Below are 15366 nucleotides of genomic sequence, written 5' to 3' on the forward strand. Positions count from 1 at the left end.
TGTATTGTTGTGGTGGTCTGGGATGATCTGGGACATGTTGTTGCAGCTCTGAGCAAGCGTATAAACGCTCCTCTAGGAGCGGTGGAAGCTAAAGCTAAGGCTTTCGAAACATGTCTACAGTTCGCAAAGGATATCGGGGTGCAGGACATCATTTTGGAAGGTGATTCCATCTGAATCCATCATCATTCAGAGGGCATTATCAGGGCTGGTACCATCTTCTTCGTCCGTGGATTCACTCATCTCATGCATGCAGGAATTGTGTGGGGGGAGTTTAGTGGAGTTTCGTTCTCTCATGTATGTTATCAAAGCAATAGGCCAGCTTACCTATTAGCTAAACATGCCATGAGCATTGTTGACTTCTTTATCCTTATTTCTTAAAACAAGCTATTTTACATGATGTAATTGCTATTAATAATATGTAATAAAATCTTGGTATTCCCATCAAAAAAAGAAAAAAAGAAAAAAAAAGTATTGTTGTAGATGTTCCATGATGACTACCCTTTACTAGCTAGTAGCTACCAATTAGCTAAGCCACTAAAGTAAAATAATAATAATAATAATTTGTTTTAGAAGCTATATTTGTTATAATAAAATGTGAGATATGAATAATTTATGAGATATATATACATAACATAAAAAGGTTTTAACCTTTTATTGGCATCTTTTAATTTTGTCACATAAAGTTTGTAAAAATTCACATTTTTTAAATGTCATCATTAAAAAAAATCTCACTTTCGATTTTTAAAATTACAAATAGTGCAAAACTATATTAGTTTAACCTAATTAGAATTTATCGTCTTTTTGAATATAGCAATCTAACACTAGACAAATTAAATAGAAAATCTAACTATAAAAACATTTTTTTAAAAATAATTCATCAAGAAAAACCCTTCCTAAGGTCAAGGGGGAATAAATTTTTGTGTGAAAACTGTAAAAAAGAATATATATATATATATATATATATATATATGTGTGTGTGTGTGTGTGTATGTGTGTGTATAAAGTCCTATCTTTTTTCAATATTTATATTTATACCAAAAGATTAAATTTGGATTATCAATATCTTTATTAATATTATAAGGATTGTTAATTTTGATGAGCATCAGTAAAAATTACAAGAAGTTTGACTTTTCTTGAACAAATTTCATGATCTTCTACTGCACATTCTTTCAGTAAGTATTTATCAACAAACTTTTTGAATATTTATTATTATTATTTTCCTTAATAATCCCCCACCCCTGGGCAAAAAAAAAAAGTTTTTAATAGGATTTTTATGATTTGTTATTATTAATAGATTTGATCGATACTTCTTTTGTGTGATTAATTAATGATGTGGAATATAAATTAGAAAAATATAATTTCAATAAAAAATGTGTCCTAGAATTTCTATAAGTTGATCATGTGCCCATTGACAAAATTTCCCTTATAGACATAACCAAATTTCTTCTTATTCTCATTGCTATCCATGAAAGTATGCTAAACGGGAACCACGTAAAGCTTTAATTGGTGTTCTGTTGTGCGTGTCTAATTTATTTTTAAGTTCTCTTTGCTTTTATAACTTTTTTTTGGAGGTTTTTAAAGTTATAATATTTTCACAATTAATCTCATGCGAGAGTACTGACATCCAGAGGTATTTTTCTACCACAAACTGGTATTGAAACTTCTGCATTCACAACACTAACTATATTGGGTACCATACCATAGAGACATATATAATAAAGAACTTTGAAATATGTATATATTGTATAATATATGATAGATTGACTCGGTAATTAGCTAACTAGCCTAACCCATTTTCCTGCATTTATGGAGGGGTGGCATCGGATCATATATGCATGACCTGCCTATGTTACAGCACTACTTGTCAATTAATTAATTATAAAATTGCTCATAGTTGCTCAAACATTTGATAATCAAAATTATTCTTATTAAATAATCACACTGAGTCAACAGAATTTAAATAGTCTTACAAGGAACGATTTGAAAAATTAATCAAAGCGTGAGGATGCAATAACTAAAACAGTTGTACCAAGTTCGTAACAGTCTCCGGACACTACACTGGTTCGCCAGCTCGTGGAAATGAAAAAACTAATTCCGTCTACAGCGATTAAAAATATAGGCAATACAATAACAAATGTGGTAGCTAGCAACCAATGACAACATGGTAAAAAATACCAAGGACAAAATCGGGAAGCTTATAACGAAGGAAATTCCTGAATATTGCGCAACCTGTCTAAAATCCATAACGAACCTACTCTCAATATTTTGAGGAAATAATTTAAACATCCGATACTTATGAAAAAGGAGGGGATGAAGAAGAACAATCCGATGACAGAATTGGCAATGGCAAGACCCCAGGAATGCATTAACACAGCGTATGTGCCCAAAACAAATGCCAGCATCATTGCTCCCATGGAAGATATGGAAGCGAAGAAGGTCAGTGAGGCTAGTAGGAAAGAATAGTTTCCAAGATTCTGCTCGCGAAACAATAGTGGCATGAATAGGTGGAAAAAGGCAGCAGAACAAGATTGCACCATGGCTATGGTATTTGTAATAATAAATGCTTTGAAAGCAGTGTTTCTTATTAGAACTGGAGAGCCTGAGTGTGGACCTTCTTGACCTATGTAACCCCCAGGCATGGTAATACCAGCTGTAAAAGTCACGGTTGCAATGAGTGTGACCACTACCAAATGGGTATCGGATGTTTCTTTCATGATAGAAACAAATTCTTTACGGGAATTATAGTCTTCCGCCTCCCACCGCAATAAATCAAATAGAAAATTCTTTGGTTTGATATATTGTTCTCCTAAGAATTTTCGAAATTCCGCCGGACGATTATCACGGGGGAATGCAATTTCATTATCTCCAAACTGTGCAACATGTAGAAAAATAATAGTCAGGAGAATTACTAGGTGCCAAGAATGCAAAATTTTTGAAAGGATGACGCTGGACAACTGCCGTGAGACTGGGGGCAACAGAATTTTTGCTGCTCCTAGCCTTGCAACTGCAGCGTTGTACGTCTTAACATTGGCATGTACGGTCACACAGTTTTAACATATTTTAATTTTAGGCTATGGAATCTATTCCAAACATATATATGCCAAGGTATCTTACTTTGACAGGGCAGGACTTTGACCTTTGAAACATGGTTGCACTCCTTTGATTTACAGATTCCTGAAAAAAAAAAAAAAAAGAGGAAAGTAAGTGTGTACACTAGAGATGTGAATGTGTATGAGACAATCATTACTTCTTTTTTTTTTTTTTTTTGCGCTAAATTACAAATTTCTTCATTTAACATTGATCGATTTTCAATTTAGTTCCTTAATTTTTATTTTTTCTCATTTTTGTTCTTTAATTTGTTTTCAATTTAATCTTCCATTAAGTTCCATCAAATCTTCCCGTTAGTTTTAGGATCTTTCACTTTCCAAAATGAAGTCATTTCGGTGGACTTTGACAATGCAGATTGTATGAAAGTAGATGGAAGGATTACATTGGAAAAAGATGAAAGTATAAAGAACACAAGGGGAAAAAAATTAAAAGACTGAATTGAAAACAAGTCAAAGTTAAAATGTGTCATTTAAATTTATCTCTTTTTCTTATAATGTTTTGATATGTTTTTAATAAATAAAAAGAAGTAAATATGCTATAAAATAATTTTTTTTTCCCATCATTGCAAGAGAAAAAATTGTGTTACCTTCTCATTTGATAATTCTTCACTAGTTAAATCGTAAACATCAAGGTTTTGTTTGTTGAAGGCCATCTTATTTACTCTATCGTGACGCATGAGATCCTCTATATATGGCAATTGCAATGATTTGGAATGGAGGAGAGGTGTGTTCCCGCTTTTATCCTTTTCATTCAAAAGGTTGCTGAGTGATGATCGGTCTAGGATGACATTGACAACATCCTTGTGAGATGAGTTCACGGCAAAATGGAGTGCATTCCAACCTCTTTTGTCAACTAGCTCGCTACAATCAGGACAATATTTTAAAATCTCATTCACTATTTTTACATGGCCTCGATCAGCTGCAATGTGAAGAGCCGTCATGCCCTTTGTGTCTTTCTTGTATGCCATAGATCTATCATTTTCCAGTAATATCTTTATTGTACTATAACCATTGAAGTATGCAGCACAGTGAAGCGGAGTCAAACGTTGGTTATATTTTTGAGCTAGTGCTTTACGTTCTATTTTTTTTCTGAATTTCACCTGTCATTACTATTAGAATTTAAATATGTTAGACATATATAATATAATCATTTTCCAAAAGGCACAAAGAAGACTTTAAAAAGATAGAAAAAACATTCATGAGTGAGTTTATTGATTCTATCAAAGAAAAATCCTCTATCCCATTATGAGGGTTCAGTTTTATGCTCTAAGTACTGATTGCAGCCTATCCCTCATTCATTTTTTTATTATTATATAAAGAAACTAAAGTTTAAGATCAAAAAGAAAAAATCAAACACATAACATATTATAGTTGGTGGAGCAAAAAATTGTAACTCTAAGAATATTACAGTGGATTTTTATTTTGGTCTCTCTACTCTCTTTGCATAAGTGAACTAACAATAACACGCAGTAACATTTTTACTCAATCTATTTGGTATAAAATTGTATCAATTAAGCTTGAATTTTTAAAAAATACTTTTGAAGGGACGACCATGGCCCCTTAGTCTTATAATAATTCTGTCACCGGTGGGGAATGATACAAGAATTTTTATTTTCTTTAATATGACAGCAATGTACTACATAGGGGAAATGGCACTCTAGTCTCTCCTTAAATTATTTCCCTCTAATTTAAATTTGAAAGAAATACAAGTAATAATTAATTATATTAATTTAAATTAATTAGATCTCAAACCTTTTTGTTGGGATGAAACAATCTGATACAAAATAAATTCTAATTAAATTAGGTTTGATCCTCTAAATAAAATTTAATTAGATAAAATTATTTTTTTAAATAAATTCTCAAATTAATTTTTTTTAATAATCTTTATATATTAAGAGAATTCAAAAAGTTAATTATTGTCTTTTTTATTTCAAAAATACCCATAATTTAATTGATGTATCCTTATTACTAAAACATAAAAATGAATTTAAAAACATAAATTGATTTAAAAAGAAATCTACCTCATGTTCTATAAAACTCTGTACACAACCAAAATTACCCTCATGTTCCTATAAATAAATTTTTAAAAAAAACCTATAGAAAAAAGGAGCCTCATTTGCTTTGTGATGAAACTAGTATTGATTAAATAAATATATCATACCTAATATATTTTATCAAATTTTCCTTGCATGGTGCACAGACACACGGTCAAGATAAAAAAAACACTTTATGGCGTTACTCTTTAGTACTAAACCATGCATTATACTGGAATGTTGAAAAAATAAATAGGCATTAGTGCATTACCATCATCGTTCCAAATCACTGCAGCATGCAACGTGGTTCCACCAAGTGGGCCATCATGAGTTAATGATGTGCAGTTTTCTAAAATGTGAAACACCACCTGCCTATAATTTCTCTCCACAGCCATGTACAGCGGAGTCTCACCAGAATATGAAATATCTTTACCGTTATTAACCAACAGTTTCACCACTTCAAGATGATTATTACGTACAGCCTCATGCATGGCCGTCTCATTTTCTTCATTCTTCATCTTCAGCATCTCCTTGACCGCTTTATTATTGACCCCACTTTCGAGGTCTGGTTGGGAAGCACTTTCAATTGCAACTTTGGCCGCACTTTGGAGGTCTTGTTGGCGCCCTTTTGCATGTTCAATTAAAACTTCCACGATGGCCGCATGCCCATACCTTGCCGCAATATGCAAGGGAGTTTCATCTTTGACATTAGCTTGGCATAGCAGTGGTGAACACATTTTGAGAATTTCTTTGACAAAGGCTTTTGATGATTCTGATTCTTTAATTAGGCTTGTGAGGTAAATATGAAGGACTGTGTTTCTATTTGAGGTTAGTAGTTGGTTAAGCTTAAGAGGCTTTGGAATATCTTCGAAGACCTCGATTTTGCCTTCTGCTGCAGCGTTGTAATATACAGGTTCCATGCCAATGTTGTCCTTTGTTTGCGAAGGCTCACCAACTGCTTGATCAGCTTCAGCCATTCTCTATTAGTGGCTCCAATACTTCTCTCTCTAAACAATGTCACCCTACCTCGTTTTGATATTTTTGATAAAGTAAAGATAAAGGCAACTAGCTCGTCAAAACAAAGGGACTTTATAAAGCCGAGGAGTGAATTAAATCGCCCCCGTACAAACTCTTGTCTATGTTACTATGCCATAACAGCTACCTTCGGTTTAACTTCAATGATGCTAGGGCAACACTTATTAGTTCCACACGGTTTATTTATTGATTTATTTTTATCGCTCATAAGGTTATTATTTTTATAAATATTTTAAAAATAATTATATAAAAAAATAATTATTTTTTTTACAGCTTTGTTAATTTTTTTTTATAAAAATTGTATTAAAATTTTTTTTAAATTATCTATTAACAACTAGACTCATTCTATACTCACTTAATTATCTCGTTTTGATTTTTTGAGAGACAAGAGAGAAAGAGAGAAGATGAAGGCAAGAAGACACAAGGAATGGGGAAAGAGGGGTGGAAAGACAAGACTTAGAATACTAGTACTTACAAAATGGCCTAACCTTTATAAGTATTAGTGAAACTTATAAACCAAAGACCATGATTTTGAAACCCGAACCGTTTAATGAACCGAGAAAGGGAGAGGTTTAAGGATTTTGAGGTCGAATCGAAGTTCAACCGAAGTCAGACCATGACGTATCATTTAATATTTTTAATATATTTGATCCTTAAATTGGTTTATATTTATTAATTTTTTATTCCTGACCAACAAGATATGCGTGACCCAATGGTTTGCATGCTGGAGATGTTATTTTACTTGCTGAGAGAAAATTCCAGTCCTGCTAACAACATATTGTCATCAATTTCTACCAAAATAACGACATGGATGAAATAAGTTCTTATAGATACAGTCTAAGGACCGGTTTCTAATTAACCCGGTCGGACCAATTAAAGCATGTCACGTTAAAACTCCTATCTATCCATATATTTAATATTGTGTATGTGTAATATATTTTCATCAATTTTTACCAAAATAATGACATAGATGAAATAAATTCTTATAAAACCGATCTAAAGACCAGTTCCTGATTAACCCAGTCGGACCAATTAAAAGCATGTCACAGTAAAACTCCGATCTATCCATATATTTAATATTATGTACGTGTCGAGTTAATTTACCCGTGAAAGGTACCTTGTACGTTCAGGCAAATTTATATCCGACTAATGACAGATGCAGGTTACAACCACAATTTTATTTACGAGTTGCAATTCAATAAATAAAGGTGGATTTGTCACACATTGGCTGGAAAAATGTTCTCTCAACAGTGGACTTTTAAGTCATTCAGCAACAAAAAAAAAAAACAAAAACGGTGGACTTTTAACTTTTAAGTCAATACCAATAAAAACTTGTTATTGTTACGAAAGTTGTGTATGTACTATGTAGCATTTCTCATTACAATCTCTATATATTATTATGAGTAGGTAGACTATGGCATGCATCTGTCATCATTCACAGCCAATCAATGAATTTCGTTGCCATCAATTCCCAAACCTACCCGCCAACCGCCAACTACCGCATTAAAGCTTATAAAAGTTGTAGATTAAAGTACAAAATTAACTCTCTCTTTTTTTTTTTAATTTCACAAAAATTCATTTCGTTCTCTAATTTTACTTTTGGTTAATTCAGTTTGTTAAGTATCTATTTAATATCAGTTTATTTAGTTAAAATTAAAAATATTTTACTGCAAGTACCGTAAATAAAGGTAAAAATTAACTAAATAATATAATAAAATCTATGAATAATAACAAAAATAAATTAAAATTACAAATAAATGTGAGTTTAAATACCGTGTATTTTACTGAAACTGAAAAATTATTAATGAAATTACTGTAAATAAAGATAAAAAATAGTTGAAATAGTACAATAGAGTCCATAAATAGTGCCAAAAAGTGCAGTAGAGCCTATAAATAATAGTAAAAATAAGCTAAATAGTGAAATAATTTTAATTTTTTATTTTACACTAAGTTGAAATTTTCAAATTGTCCCAAACGGACACTAAGTTTCAAAAGTGTTCAATTCAGGTCTTTCACAAGTTATATTGTTATTTTTAGCACCATTAAATACCAAAATATAACTACATTGGTTGAACCTTTGGCTCCGCAACTACCGTACACGGCCAAAAGTAACAGTATACTGTAGCCCGTATGTAAAAAAAATATATTATTAAATTATTATGCTCACACTACTTTTAATAAAAAAAATTTCTTTTGATTGTGTTCACACGGCTTTTTACTGAATTTTTTTATAGTGTTTTAATCAAATAGTTAAAAATATAAATTTATTGATGCTAGAGGATTGTAAAGTGAAAAAGTAAAATAAACATAGTAATTTTTTGAAACCAGCTTAATTTATGGCACCTATGTGGACGCTCTAACTTCCGCCAATGCTATGACGTTAAGTATTTTTTTTTTTTTCCCATTTTTCTATATTAAAAATTGCAAAAAGCTAATTTAAAATTTAAAAAAAAAATTTAAGAAATAACACACAGCAAACCCAGCACACCAACAACAACAAAAAAAATTCTTTACATCGATCGCAACCAATAATGGCATTGATATACAAAATTTCAATACACAAATTCAGAACAGAGCACAACAACCCGAACAAGATGATCAACATCAACCATCAGTACCCATACAATTTACAAATTCGCTACCCACAAACAATGATTATTTATTAAACAATGAAGTTCTGATACAACGTTTCTGAGTTTTTCTTTTTTGCGGTTCATTTGGTTTTTACAAACAAAATCATCAGAAGTAAGAAAAGATTTGTCTAACAATTGAACTTGAACCCAAATCAGATCAGTGAGAGAAAGAATCCAAGGAGACCCAGATTTGATTGGAGAGAAATAATCCAGAGACCCAAAGAAGATCGGAGAGAGAGCTTAACCGGGTTGTTCAACAAATCCAAAAAACTCTGAAACCAACCAAAACAAACAACCAAACACAACAGCCCAGCCGTGGGTTGAAACTCCGATGAGGGTTTGACGTGAAAACAGAGAGAGAGGGAGATTGGCCTAGTTGAACCGACCGAGCTAAGAGAAAGACGACCACCGCCGAGCAATGACAATCAACAGTGACAGGTGAGGAGTGGAGAGCGGCTGGCCTTGGTTGTCGGCCATGAACGAAGCTTGCAAAGGAGCTCCTTGGGTCCGGCCTAGAGAGAGAGTGAGAGATTATAGAAAGATGGGAGAGAGAGGAGAAGATGAGAACTGAGATAGATTAGGATTTCTTAAGGAATTTTTTAGACGGAGAAATTAACAAAAAAAAAATTAAAAAAATATGAAACTAACTGTGTAGTTGACAGAATCAAACGGAAGAACTTGATTGAACATTTTTAAATTTATAGGACTGAATTGACTGAATGTAAAGTTAGAGGACTACAGTGAATTTTGGTGAAATTTAGAAGGTCAGTTTTGTATTTTGACTAAAATTGTACGATTATTATTTTTTGTGTCATAATTCATTTTAGAATAATAAGGGCAAATAACATTCTCATCTTTTGAGATTTGAAAAAATGACACACAATCCCAAATTTAATAAAATAAAATAAAAAATTCCCTCTTTGATATTTATTTAACTAAACTCTATTAAATTGATGTTAAAAACATTGTGTACTAACCTACCCTTTGGTTTAAAACATATTTCCAACTCTCTCCAAAAAAAAAAAAAAAAATCCAAAATTACCCTCCATATATTCTTAAAAGTTTTTCGAAACCCAAAATTTTGGCAGCCATCCCTTCCCGCCCATCCTTTCCCACTTCTTTGAAAACCTAGATTGATATTGAGGACTTTTATTTACAAATTCACATTAACACATACACCTCAATTGGTCTCCCACAACTTTCCATCCCATGACCCAACAATGATTCCACAGTAAATACAATAAAAGCTGAATACCCAAATAAATGCCGACAAAACCCTCAAAATTTCTTGTATTTTAGCCTAATTGAGCCATGAATTTTTGGAATTTATGTGTAGATAGATGGTAATGTGCACAAATGGTATAATATTCACAAAAATTTTGTAAAGCTTTAACTTTGTTTGGAAAAGCTCTCCTTTTTTCTTTTTCTTTTTTTTTTACTTCAAAGTTCAAAGACATTTCCATTGATGAATTTTGTTTAAAATGGCTCAATTTGTTTGTTACATAATGCTTTGGATATTTGCTCATGCTCTATTATCTTATTTATTTTCCATTTTTTTCAAAGATTTTATATTCGTTGAATAACTTAAACCAAATCTTTGAAATTAATATAAATAATAAAATTAGTTTTTTGAGAACTAGTTCAAGTATTTGGAAAAAGCCCAAACTATTTCCCTTGCGTCTATAATGCCTGAAATGTAATTTGTAATTTAATAAGTGGATGCTACTTGTCAATATCTCAGCCAAAGTGACAATACTTGGCAGTATATGAGTAAATGTAAAAATGAGCTGAATAGTAGAAGTCATTAGCCATTGACACTTTGCACGAAGAAAAATAATTGATTTGAACTTCTAGAGTTTCTCTTGTACTATGAATATATAAAACTAGCTTAATACATCTATAAATAGATATCCTGTGTAATGAACTAGTAATGGGCAATGGGACAAACAAACAATATCTCATAAATTTTGACCCAAAGTGTTGGTGAGAAGTGCGATTAAAAAATCTAAGACGATCATCAAACTTTAACAATATCAATTGGAAAAGTGCTAGAAGAGACAAAAATCCGCTTAAGGAACATATTTTATAATATGCTCATTTTATTTTATATTTTATTTTATATGAATGCTCTTTTTACTAACATTGGTTAAATTTTGGTAAAAATAATCTTTTAAAAAGTTGAAATATTCTGTTATTAATATTAATAGAAGGGGGAGTGTTATTTTTTTCAAATCTCAAAGGAAGGAAGTGTTTTTTCCGTTCAAATTTGAGGGTGAGTATCATTTCCCCAAACCTTAAGAGAATGGAGTGTAATTTGCCCTAATTTTAATATAGTAAACTATAAATAGTGAGTCTATTTGAAAGTGTCAAACTACTATCCACAATCTGCCCTATAGGATTCGTATTATGGGCCGAAACAATGAACCTATTTGAAGTGACTTATTTCGTACCAGAAAAGCCTATGTAGTGGGTCTGATCTCCTAGTCAGTAATATTATACCAGGAATACTGCGGCCTTTGAGCAAACTAGATGGGCCAAAATTCAAGATTAAGAAACAACTTATAGAACAACAAACAAAATCATTGATTCTTTAGAAAAAATATTACAACAGCAGAATTAAGATGCTATAGCAACGGTTATAGGAAGTATTTTTCTTATCAGTAATTACACAAACAACCCATGCTTCTTAAACCCACGATCTTACACTCTACCTTGTTCTTACAATGCAAGGAACAGCTATATGAAGCATTATATAGGTCAAATATCTAAATGTTGGACACAATCATTCCACTTATAGATATCAAGTAATAAGCTTTCTTCTAAACTGACTAACTCCAAACACTTCAACTGATAGAAAATTACATAATCAAAAAATATATATTAGTCCTGTTCAATGTCTTAGGCAGCCTACTGCAATGTGAATCTAACCAGTTTGAGAACAGAGCGCCTGAAAACCAAATCTAAGAAATAAAAATAAAAAATAAATGGCAGTGATATTGGAGGAAAGAAAGCCACATTGCATATTTATGTCTAGCACAATGTTAAGTTTTCACAGACACAAAATTAAGCACACAAGTAACCCGCTAGAGAGGGAGGACAAAAAGTCAATTTCTGCAGCCCCATTTTGGCATAGATCAGCAAGTCCACATTTTTCTTATAAAGTAAGCAAATCAGGTAAAATGAATTTCCTTTTACTAATTCTCAATTCCATTGTATGACAGAGCAAACTTAGAACACCAAAAAAAATAAGGGACTTAGAATCCCAATCAAAATGTTTTCTCACACTTTCTCAGCCACCAGACACAGCAGAACTTAATGATATCACCCAATCCCGATGCATAGATCCTATCAATTGCAAAACTTTCCTCACTGATCTCTACCAAATACATCAAAATCAACAAGACCCATATGAATTTTCTCAACCATATCACAGAATTTGAGAGATCAAAAGTTATAACTCCTAAATTAGAACTAATATCCAAATGGGTTTTCCGAATCCAATCCAAAAGACCCATTTGCAAGTCAGAATCGATAAGTCCTCCAAAACCTTCATTATGAATGTTTTAAGCAAATGGGGTTTTGAAGTATGAAGGAAAATTGAACCAAACAAGAGTGAGAAAATTAGAAATGAGAAAACTTGGGCATACCCTTGAACATTCCTGAGGGTCTGGTTGAATCTGGAATCAAGGCTTGTGAGAGTGCTCTCTTTCTTCCTCTGATCTTCTGGGCTGTTATTGTTGTTGTTGGTGTTGGTGTTCCTCATGGTTGCTATGCAAAAACGATGCTCTGTATTTCTGTTTGTGCTTGTATTTATTAGTCCATATTTTTGTTCTCTCACGACCAAAGAATAAGAAAGCCTCAACAACAGGCGTTAATAATAATAAAAAAAAGCAAATGATGTACTTGACTTTAATAATGATTTTTTATATGTATTATTGGAAATAATAATTATTGAGAGAAGATGTTTTTGTTAGATTAGATATATCTGAATTATGTTCATAAAAAAAAAATATATATATATATATATATATCTGAATTATAGAGAATGGGGGAAACTTTAAATTAAGCAAAAAAAAGAAAAAAGAAAATCTTTTTTGTTCTTTCAGGGTTTAGTGTAAATTATTTATATTGACTTCTTTTGCTTAAAAATAGAGTTTTATCCAAAATAGAAAGATTTAAAAAAATTATACATAAACATCACATTTGTGTTAAAAAATAAGGAAAATAAATGAAAAAGAAATGCGTATACAATATGTGAATAATTATCCTAGCTCTGTCAAAATTTTATAATCAAAATGTATTATATTTGACAAGAAATTATAGAGAGGAATCCTAATACTCAAGGGTTCGACCAAAGATGGAGTTGTAATGTGATTATAAATTCATGAACAGTTCTTTGACTCCTATAGTTCTATGTAGATGATTAACTAAACTAGACTGTAAGTTCGAAGTTATGGTACATGCTTAAAAAATGAACATCTAAGGCCCTGTTTGGATTTTATTTTTTTATTACTCATCACTTCTCACTCAATTTTCGTTACTCATCACTCATTACTCAAAATACCCCATCACTCTACACAAGCCTATTTGGCTACCATTACTCAACTTATCATTACTCAATATTTTTTAACTATTTGTGGGCCACATACCTGTCACTTGGTGTAGCTTTTACTTTTTCTTTTTTTTCCTTCAACCCCCAGTACTTAAACTCACCCAACCCAGTGAAAAAAAAAAAAAAAAAAAACCTAGCCAACGGAGACCAGTGAAAGAAGAAGGAAAAAAAACTGAGCGAAGACCAAAAATATTATGTGATGAAGAACAAAAAAAAAAAAAAAAGGAAGAACGAACTGACAAGAGCGAAAAGGAAGAAAAAAGAAAAGAAAAGAAGAAAGAACAACGAAAGAACAATGGAGAAGAAAGAAAACTGGGGAAAAAAATTGAGCGAAGATCAAAAATATTATGTGATGAAGAACAAAAAAAAAAAAAAGAAGGAAGAACGAATTGACAAGAGCGAAAAGTAAGAAAAAAAAGAAGAAGAAGAAGAAGAAGAAGAAGAAAGAACAACGGAAGAACAATGGAGAAGAAAGAAAAGTGGAGAAAAAATTAAAAGGTCAAAAGTTGCGGCTGACCCTAACTAGTGGGTCCCTCCGTGTGTGTTTAATTACCAAAATGTCATTGGAAACTGAGTTTTGGAAACTGAAAACACCTAAAATGTGTTTTCAGTTTCTATAACTCATAACTCAAAAATCAGAGAATTGAGTGATGGAAACAAAAACTAGAAATAGAGTTATAAAAATCTAAACAAGCTTTTGAGTCATGGGTCCCACTATTTTTGAGTTATGAGTTATGAGTTATGAAAACAGAGTTATGAGTTATGGAAACTAGAAATCCAAACACTCCCTAAGTTTGCATAATCTAGGGGTTGTTTGGTAGACTTGTTTAAACACATGTTTTCAGTTTTTAAATAACATTATACATATTTCCACATACTTTTTCACTTATACATATTTTCACACGTTTTCAAACAACAAAACACTTGTTTTCAAACATATGTACCAAATACCCCCTTAATGGCCCAAATTCCAGTTATACCTCTTAACCATATTCTAAATAAGCATCCCCCTAAATGTGATCTATCCTAAATATACATAATATTTTTAAATAAACAGATTAAATAGTCACTCAAAGTTTCACCTAAATGTTGGGGTTTATACCCTAAAATCCAACTTATTGGCATGCCATAAATAATTAAATTGTTTAATTATATGAAACTGTTTATAAATGAATTAATGGGACATTATCACAGTCCATGAGATACATTGTATGTGATTTAGTCACATAATATGTAAATCACAAGTTCTTTGTAAACTCAAAATGTAGTTCGTAGTCAGTGATGAAATTAGGCGTTTTATCTGCGAAGACTAGAATACATCAACTAAGATGATTTGTCTTGATCATGGAAATGGAGACTTCTAGTTGATGTGTCTTAAGAGTTAAGACATATTGAACTGGATCGTTGTGAGATTAGTTATTCAATCAACAACTGTCATCTGAATAATTAATCTCACGACTTCTAATTTCATAGACTCTCAATCTTGAGAGGGTAGTAAACCCGATCATGAAATGTAGGTTACTTTGATATATCAGGAGTGAGATCTAATATCCACAGTCAAAATCTCAGTATGTTGGGTAACCACACGTAATGTTAAGGGAACACATATTCTCAAGATGGAATCCATAATTTCTTTTTGTAGAGACATGAAATATCCTCTTGAGATAAGTTTAATGGGAACTAGTTATTTAGGGCGTCTACTTTAATAAGGAGTTACTAAAACTTATATTTATTAAAATTAGATTTCAATAAATGTGAATAACTAAAAGATTAAATTGGGTACTCAAGGATAAAATAGTTGTTTATAAAGTGACAGTTTATTATGACTTTGTTCACTATGGATATTTCATGGAGGGGTCAAATGATATTATTAGAGACTTGAGATATAATTTATTTATAAGGCCTAAAGTGCAATTATATTTATATAGTGGTATTAAATATAATTA

At 31.5% G+C, this 15366-nt stretch overlaps 1 pseudogene; it reads right to left on the minus strand.

Annotated features, from left to right (window-relative positions):
* Positions 1-1927: 1927 nt before the first annotated feature.
* On the minus strand, positions 1928-6164 carry LOC142631120 (uncharacterized; annotated as a pseudogene).
* Between the last annotated feature and the right edge of the window lie 9202 nt (positions 6165-15366).

Source organism: Castanea sativa, chromosome 4 (genome assembly GCF_040712315.1).
Source record: "Castanea sativa cultivar Marrone di Chiusa Pesio chromosome 4, ASM4071231v1".
NCBI lineage: Eukaryota > Viridiplantae > Streptophyta > Magnoliopsida > Fagales > Fagaceae > Castanea > Castanea sativa.